The 8,292-nt window shown below is 34.1% G+C and overlaps 1 long non-coding RNA gene across 1 annotated transcript; it reads right to left on the bottom strand.

The window, feature by feature from the left end:
- Positions 1-1,470: 1,470 nt before the first annotated feature.
- Positions 1,471-5,924, bottom strand: LOC133176587 (uncharacterized). Its single transcript, XR_009719490.1, has 3 exons — positions 5,836-5,924; positions 5,456-5,618; positions 1,471-3,010 (listed from the first exon to the last, which is right to left on the bottom strand). It is a non-coding gene; the product is annotated as an uncharacterized LOC133176587 (long non-coding RNA).
- Between the last annotated feature and the right edge of the window lie 2,368 nt (positions 5,925-8,292).

Genomic DNA, 8,292 nt, shown 5'->3' with positions numbered 1-8,292 from the left:
AAACATTTTTATACATTGTATTTACCGGTACATGTAAAAGTATATGTATTCTTTCTCTACATAAGATTTGGATTTGGATTCATCTGTCTTTTGCAGATACACCTGTATGCATGGTATTATTTAATCTGAGACACCCCCCCCCCCCCCCCAAACAAACACACACTTTCCACACTTTTCTGTGGTAGCGTTGAACCGCTTGCACCGTATTGTACAGAATATATTTCGTGCAGAAAAGAAAATGAGAGTATTACACCACCCCCCTCCTTTCTCAGTTTTAAGAATTTAAGTTTTGTAAAATAGTCAACAGCCTATTTCCCTTTATTGCTTGTAAACATTTTGCTTTTTTAACATTTGAAAAAAATCCTGAAATCCTGACCAATCCCGATCAAAATTACCACAAAATAAATAAGATGAAACTATTGCCTTCTTTAAGTATTTACCACTAAGAAATTTATTTATTTATCAAGTTCAATTACTTTTTAACGCGTATTACACCTTAACAAACTTGTATTTCTTCTGAAAATATTATCTATTATCAATTATTATAAAATTCTGGTTGGGATCAGTTTAATTTCGATCGGGATCGGCTAAAATTTGTAAAAAATAATTTTTCTAAAATTTCGCAATTTCGTTTCAATTTCTTTTCAAATATGATTGCCTAACATATCCTTTGTAGCTGTGACTTGTTTTTTGAATATATTATCCATATGTTTTGAAAATATTCACAAATAATGTACTTTTTCGAAAAAAAATTTTTAGTAAAAAAATTAAAATGTCTATCTGGCTTTTCTTCACATATTTTATGAGATATTTATATTATGCATTCATTAACAACAGATTTTTAACAATAAAGCATCTTATTTGCAAATAAAACATTTTTTTTCCATTTTCTATGAAAAATTGGAGAAAATTCTTATAAAATAATTAAGAGCTAGGCCTTTCAATGCTGAAACCATGACTTAAGGAAGCTCTAAACACTGCACACTAAAGAGTTCTATTTGTAGGGTAGTTTTATTGGGTGATTTGCCCTTAGAAGAAAAATAGTATAAATGGGAATCTACAGTTAATGACATAATTTCTTATGAATTAAAGTATTCTTAATGTTATGTTAGACCAAGATTGAGTAATTGAATACATTATTTCCATTAATTTTCCTGATGCAAGTAAAAAACAGTGATTTCTGTTCACAAATAGTTCATTGTCTTTGAACATTTTTTCTGCAGAAATAAGGCAGGTACCCTATGTTGAAAATGAACTTGATACACTGAATATGTGCACCTTTATATGATATATTTTTCTCAAAGCCCAAAAAGCATTTTTCATTAGTGTTTAGAGCTTCCTTAACATGGATGTCTTAAGACCAATGGAATTAAATTTTGGTGTGGCATTCCTCCTTAAGGAAGTAATTATGGGTCCAGTTCCTAATGAATAGAAAGCCTCATTTGCGGTTTGTATAAACAAGAGCATAAATTATTGATATAAAATTTTATTCAGAAGAGAAATCACAAATAAATACCTCACCTTTAATATCATCAATGTTCATTTTTGCATACTTAAACATACATCAATAACAAGATGTGTTTGTGAAACACTGATGCCCCCGTATGGCAGCTTATGGCGAAGGTTAAAGTTTCTCAAATGCAAGTCAAAATCCAGGCCAAAAGATAAAAAAATGTTAAATTTGAAAGCCCTAGCTGCAACTGTTCAAAAGTTATGGCGAAGGTTAAAGTTTTTTAAAAGTCAGTAAAACATTAAGGTCAAGGTCAAAATTGTTGGTATCCAAAGGAAGGTCTTGTCACAAGGATTACATATGTGAAGTATGAAAGCCCTAGCTGCAACCATTTAAAAGTTATGGCCAAGGTTAAAGTTTTTCAAAAGTAGGTCAAACTCCTATGTCAAGGTCAAAACGTCAAAGTGGTTGGTATCCAAAGGAAGGTCTTGTCACAAGGATTACATATGTGAAGTATGAAAGCCCTAGCACCAACCATTCAAAAATTATGGCCAAGGTTAAAGTTTTTCAAAAGTAGTTCAAACTCCTATGTCAAGGTCAAAGGGTCAAGGTCAAAGGGTCAAAGTGGTTGGTATTCAAAGGAAGGTGATGTCACAAGGATTACATATGTGAAGTATGAAAGCCCTAGCATTAACCATTCAAAAGTTATGGCCAAGGTTAAAGTTTTTCGAAAGTAGGTCAAACTCCTAGGTCAAGGTCAAAGTGGTTGGTATCCAAAGGAAGGTATTGTCACAAAGATTACATATGTAAAGTATGAAAGCCCTAGCTCTAACCGTTCAAAAGTTATGGCCAAGGTTAAAGTTTTTCAAAAGTAGGTCAAACTCCAAGGTCAAGGTCAATTGTTGGTATCCAAAGGAAGGCCTTGTCACAAAGAATACACATGTGAAGTTTGAAACCCCAAGCACCAACTGTTCAGAAGTTATGGCCAAGGTTAAAGTCTCATAAAATTTTGCAAAAGTGGGTCAAACTCTAAGGTCAAGGTCAAAAGGTCAAATATGATGGTACCCAAAGAAAGGTCTTGTCACAAGAAATACACATGTGAAATATGAAAGTAATAGCTCCAACCAATCAAAAGTTATGGGCAAGGTTAAAGTTGACAGACAGACAAACAGACAGACAGGACAAAAACAATATACCCCCGGGATCTTTCGATCCGGGGGCATAAAAAGAATTGTTATTACTTTTAAAATATGTAACTATATAAATCAATACTAAAAAAGTCTAACATTTCCAATGTTTTACTGAGCGTTGATGTTTGACTGCAGAGTGAGATATTGGACATTGGACCGCTTATGTCACAATGTTGGCAGGATCAGCTTAATCTTATTTTCATCTGTTGGTGTTCGACAGTAACAGAATTGACCAAGTTTAACACAGTGCAGGTAAAGGAAATTAACATCATAGAAGCCAGCACGAGTACAGTCATAACTGAGGTACAATGTGTAGTAGGCCTCTTGGAGTAAATAGAGAACAAGTATCAGCTGTCAACATGCAGTAGACCTGAAACAAAGTGAGAAAAATTATTACATCACTTATGTCAGCTAAAGGTGCTGTGAGTGAGCTAACAAAATAATAAGGTTATAACCCTGCTGCAATTCTTTTATTTAGAATGTGTAAATGTGACCTTGAACTTACCAAAATGACTTTGGTAAAAAAAGGACAGATCTTTGGACATGATTAATCTAAGAGTGAAATATGGACATCCAATTTTTCTCCATTAATACAAAATAATAGACTTACATTTTTTCTGCCAGAGACCTTGAACTTGTCACAATGACCCTCAGGTCAGAAAAAAAAAAATTGTAGCAAATTAAAGCTCAGTTACAAAGTTATTGACTGGACAAGTATGTTATCTCTTATCTGCCAGTGACCTTGAACTTGCCAGAATGACCTTGGTCAAGGTCAAGACAAACTTCCAGGTCATAAACAATCTTTGTAGCAAGTAAGAGCTTCCAATGATTCTCCATTACAAAGTTACAGCCTACACAAGTGTTTTATACCTTTTAAGCCAGTGACCTTGAACTTGCCAGAATTGCCATGGGCCAAGGTCATGACACACTCTCAGGTCTTCAATAATCTTTGTACCAAGAATGAGCTTCAATGATTCTCCATTGCAAACTGATATCCTGGACAAGAAGTTTATATCATTTCTGTCAGTGACCTTGAATTTTGACAGACTGTTTGATGGGATCCCGCCAATCAAGTCGGGTTCATCAGGACATTTGAGCAATATAAGCCTTAAAGATTCAACAAACTTTCATAAAATAATTATCGTTAATATTAATAAATTAGTTTAAAACTATACTAAACATAACTATTTACATCATATTGAAATATTGTACTGAACAAAAGTAGTTTTGCCCTCGACTTGTTAATAACAGCCGTGGCTAAAAATAGTGATTGGGTCATATGGGGATTTTTTCTTTACAGAGCAATGACTGTTTACAATCTAACATATAAGAAAGGATAAGATAGGCTAAGATCCCTTTTTGGCCCCTGGTTTGGGGTGTCTTTTAGAATGTTGCAACAGTTTTTCAGTTAAAAACCTGTTGTCACCCCTGCCATAAATTGAGTATTGTTTCTAAGTTATGGGATACACAGAGGCCACAGGAAGTTCAGGAAAAATGTCAGTTTCCGAATTTTCTCATTTTATGCAAATTTTCATTGGTTTTACAGCACATTTTGGTTCAGAAAACATAGAGCACAAGCTTGCCTATCTACCAAATTTATATATTTCATACAATAGTATCAGATGCATCTTATGTATAAAAATCTCAGATAGGCAGCCTTGTGCTCTATATTTCCCAAAGTGAAAAGTATCTCAAATCAGGGGTTTAAATTTTCCTGGAAAACCCACTAGCCCAGGGGCTATTGACCAGTAAAAATTACTAGCCCAAACCTCAAACTAACTAGCCCAACAACTTTTTCATGCGAAATGAAAACATAACAAGTAAAAGTTTTAAAGGCTGTGGTGACAGAAACAAATTAAACTACAATGTAGTTCTCAGTCTAATGAAACCACTCGACATAGAAAAGTGAAAGTAAACTGTTGAGATTTTTTCCCCATTCTGCTAGTCCAATGGACTATCATTACATCTGAATTAGCTAGCCCGAGTCTTAAATTGACTAGCCCCGGGCATTGGGCTACCATATATTTCAACCCCTGCAAATTTGACAAAATGCAACCAGAATTGAGGAAATTCTGGAAAATAACCTACTTCTACACCCTCTTGTGGCCTCCGTGTAAGCTTTGAATCAAAATTAGTGCTGGTTTTAAAACAAGCGTTATTTTTAATTCTTACCTGCAAACTATCACAATTTTAACTGTGTTCTGATTTTTACATCAAACAAGGGGCCAGATTCGGCCGTTACCATACCTTGTCCTTTCTTTAAAAGTTTTTAGATTATTTATTTGAAGGACTGAAATGGGGGTTCAACAGTTATTTTATCAATACGTCCACTTGGTCTTTTACACGACTGGACCACTCATTTACTAGACTGGGTCAAACAAGCCTTAGTGTCAAACCCTGTTGAACTAGCCTGAATGACCTTGGGTCAAGATCTTGACACACCAACAGGTCATAAACATTCTTTGTACCAAGTTTGAGCTTCCAATGACCAACAAGTTGGCACCGATAGACTGACAAGGTGATTCTTATATATTCCCCCAACCTTTATTGTGGGGGTAGAAGACCAGCATGATGAATATAAAACAGAACATTCAGGATCTAAATGAAAAATAGGGACTCCTGATACACGTATCAGAGTGGAAAGAGATGCTCAATACAAAATTGCCACCTTCAGTGCCATTGGGAAAACCCAATTCTAAGCTGCTACCCAACTGACATATACTGTGTTCTTAGAGGAAGAAAATTGTAGCAGTGTTCTATGGAAATAAATTTTGTAAGAAAGGTGAAAGCTGAGAAATAAAGGAAAGGAAGTTACCTGCCCAGCCATGAGGACTGCACTGTCACCATTCCTCCAAAGACAATGATTGTGGATGAGAAGAGATGGGCTGCAGAAAGTGAAAGTGAGCTGCAAAGTGATGACCATCCACTAGTCATCTATTTCACCAGTGGTGGTTAAGGTGCCACTCTATACAGATTATCTGAAAAACAAGGAAATTTCATTGAAAACCTAAAAGATCTGCTGCAATTCTTTGATTCTCAAAGAAAACAGAGAGCTATGGCTCAATTAGCAGCCACACATTTCTGAGAAGAATAAAAGAATTCACACAAAGAAAATTTGCCTTTGACCTAAAGCTTCAATGCAAAACAGAGTAAAAAAAAATATCAGTACTATTAGCACTATTCCATAAGATTTACCTTTGATTAAGTGGGCCACGTCTTCTACCATCAATTCAATCATAAGCTGCTACCAGAAACAGTGTGGAAAGTCCTGTCAACTTACCGGTAATTCCTTTCCTGTCGATGACTGAAAAGCAATGAGTGGAAATTTCAGTGTTGCCTAGTGACTATGAATTAAACATGACAGAAGAAAATGTTTGTTAGAAGATTATTAACTTGACTTTTAAGTCCAAATAATCTTGCTAGCTAAAATTAAAAGAGTGTTCCAAGGAACACATGTGTCGCCTGATGAACAGCATCATTATTTAAGATTAAAAGAAAATCTAAGGGTGGTCAAATATTATTTGATACAAACATTATGAGGGCTGTTAAGAGATTATTAGTACATAGTGTTTATTCTTCTTTCCAAGTAATGCCTTTTGGTGAAAAATGGCATATATGTTTGACAAACACTAAGAATTAATAAAAGCAACAAATATTTTACAAATATTTTATTTCTTCTTTTCAATGGTATATTAATGGGTAAATAGAAATTAGTAAATTTCATTTCAATTCATTTTGTGCAAGCTTCTTAGAATTTCAATCAGAAATACGGAGATCATAAAAAAATCTAAGCTAGGTATAGATATCTGATTACATCAATAAAATAGATTTTGACGTCAACGCGACACAGCAAGCATACCTATAGAATTTTACGTAGCTCTTTGGAGAACTCTTTTCCAGACTAAAAGATCTGCTAAAACAATAACAACTAGTGCTAACTGTAACGAGAACTGTTTCAGATGTTCCCCAAACACTTCCCCATTCTCTTATGGGCCCCATTCATATTACAGGCTTCATTTAATTATGCAATTCTTTTGTTTAATAAATCTATACTTTATTTTCAGTAGTATTTATTCGAAAAACAACACTGGTATAGTTCTTTGAGTATTACATTAGCCAATTTGATTTCAGCGCATGCTAGGCCTGAGTATATCGCAAACTACCTAACAATGATACGGTCATGTGATATACAACATGTACCATGATACAGCTGTCACCAATTGAATTAAGCTTTATCTTAACATATAATTCTTTGCTAACTCCACAGTTATAGAAATATACAAAGAATATCTTGATAACCCTTATCAAAGTTAATAAAAGGTGGATTTATAGTCTTGATATTGTATTTTTTCTTTGCTACCTTTTTTCAGCCATTTTAAAACATTAAAATTTGTTAGGTTGAATGCAGAAGTTACAAACAAAACAAAGAAAATTATCTTCTACTGTATCACAATACATACATGGCGATACGCGTATCGTCAGCCCTTGCGATCAATACGATCGATGTATTGCTGTATCGTTACACCTCTAGCGCAAGCAACATGCCCATATTTTCTAAATATTTCATATTCCTTCCTCGTGAAGAGACTCACAATAAATAGCTATGTAAGAAATGTAAAGATTTTCATTGAAAACTATGAGAGATACAGCCATATAAGTATTAGCAAATCAGAATCCACGTTCTTGCATTCAATTTTCATAGTAGCACAATGTAAGAACCCATTACACCTATCTATATTGCAAATTCCATCCAGTTTTGTTAAAAACTAAGAAAGTTACTACTGTAACAGCCATTTAAAGTTTAAGCCAATCAAATTGCAGCACACTTGCATGAGTGTGTTTTCACAATATCTCATATATTATATCAAAATGGAGAGCCTTTTTGTGTATGACTATGTTTTAAATTTCAAAGCATTTCATCAAAAAAAAAAAGGTTATTGAGATTTTTTGTGTCAGTCAAACAGAGCAAAGCACACATGCATGCACATGCTTTCTTGCTAATTCAACCACCTCTTCTTGTCTACACTACTAATATAAGTTTATACAATGAAGTTCAAAGCATATCATAAAAAAACAGGAAGGTTAATGGTGTTTCAATTGCTTCAGTCATTTCACTCCTTGCACGCGCACGCATGTGCATGTAAGTGTGGGTAAAATGACCTTCCTTCTGCACATCTACACAACATGCCTGTTAACCCTAAAAAGGTTTCAACTCAATCAGTTGAGTAGTTTCTGTGATGACAGAGAAAGAAGCATTAAAGCTTCCAGACTGTCTCAACATGGTAAAGACCTATGGCTGGCATGAGATGAAAATGAAGAAGCAATGATGCTTTAGGTCAATAGACATATCCAAGTTTATAATTCCAATGGGACATGTCTAATTATCCTATCAATTAGAAATTTTGCATAGCTGTTTTATTTGTTCTTGTTAAAATGTTGACAAATTTTCATGAATTAATGTCTTTCTTTTATGGAGTAAAAGTAAATGTTTAATTTCAAAATAGCCCTTATATAGCAAAGAAAAAAAATCCACAAATAGTAAGACCCATACAGAATAGCATTTATCATATAAAATCTGACAATAGATATATGATTCTCCACCCTTCAAAGCTAAAGTGAATTATAAAATTGAAATTAACAAGAAGTCTGTGA

Source organism: Saccostrea echinata, unplaced genomic scaffold, assembly GCF_033153115.1.
Source record: "Saccostrea echinata isolate AGI-Se365-2 ecotype Australia unplaced genomic scaffold, CSIRO_AGI_Sech_v1 ptg000077l, whole genome shotgun sequence".
Classification (NCBI taxonomy): Eukaryota; Metazoa; Mollusca; class Bivalvia; order Ostreida; family Ostreidae; genus Saccostrea; species Saccostrea echinata.
This window is presented reverse-complemented; position numbering and strand designations above follow the sequence as displayed.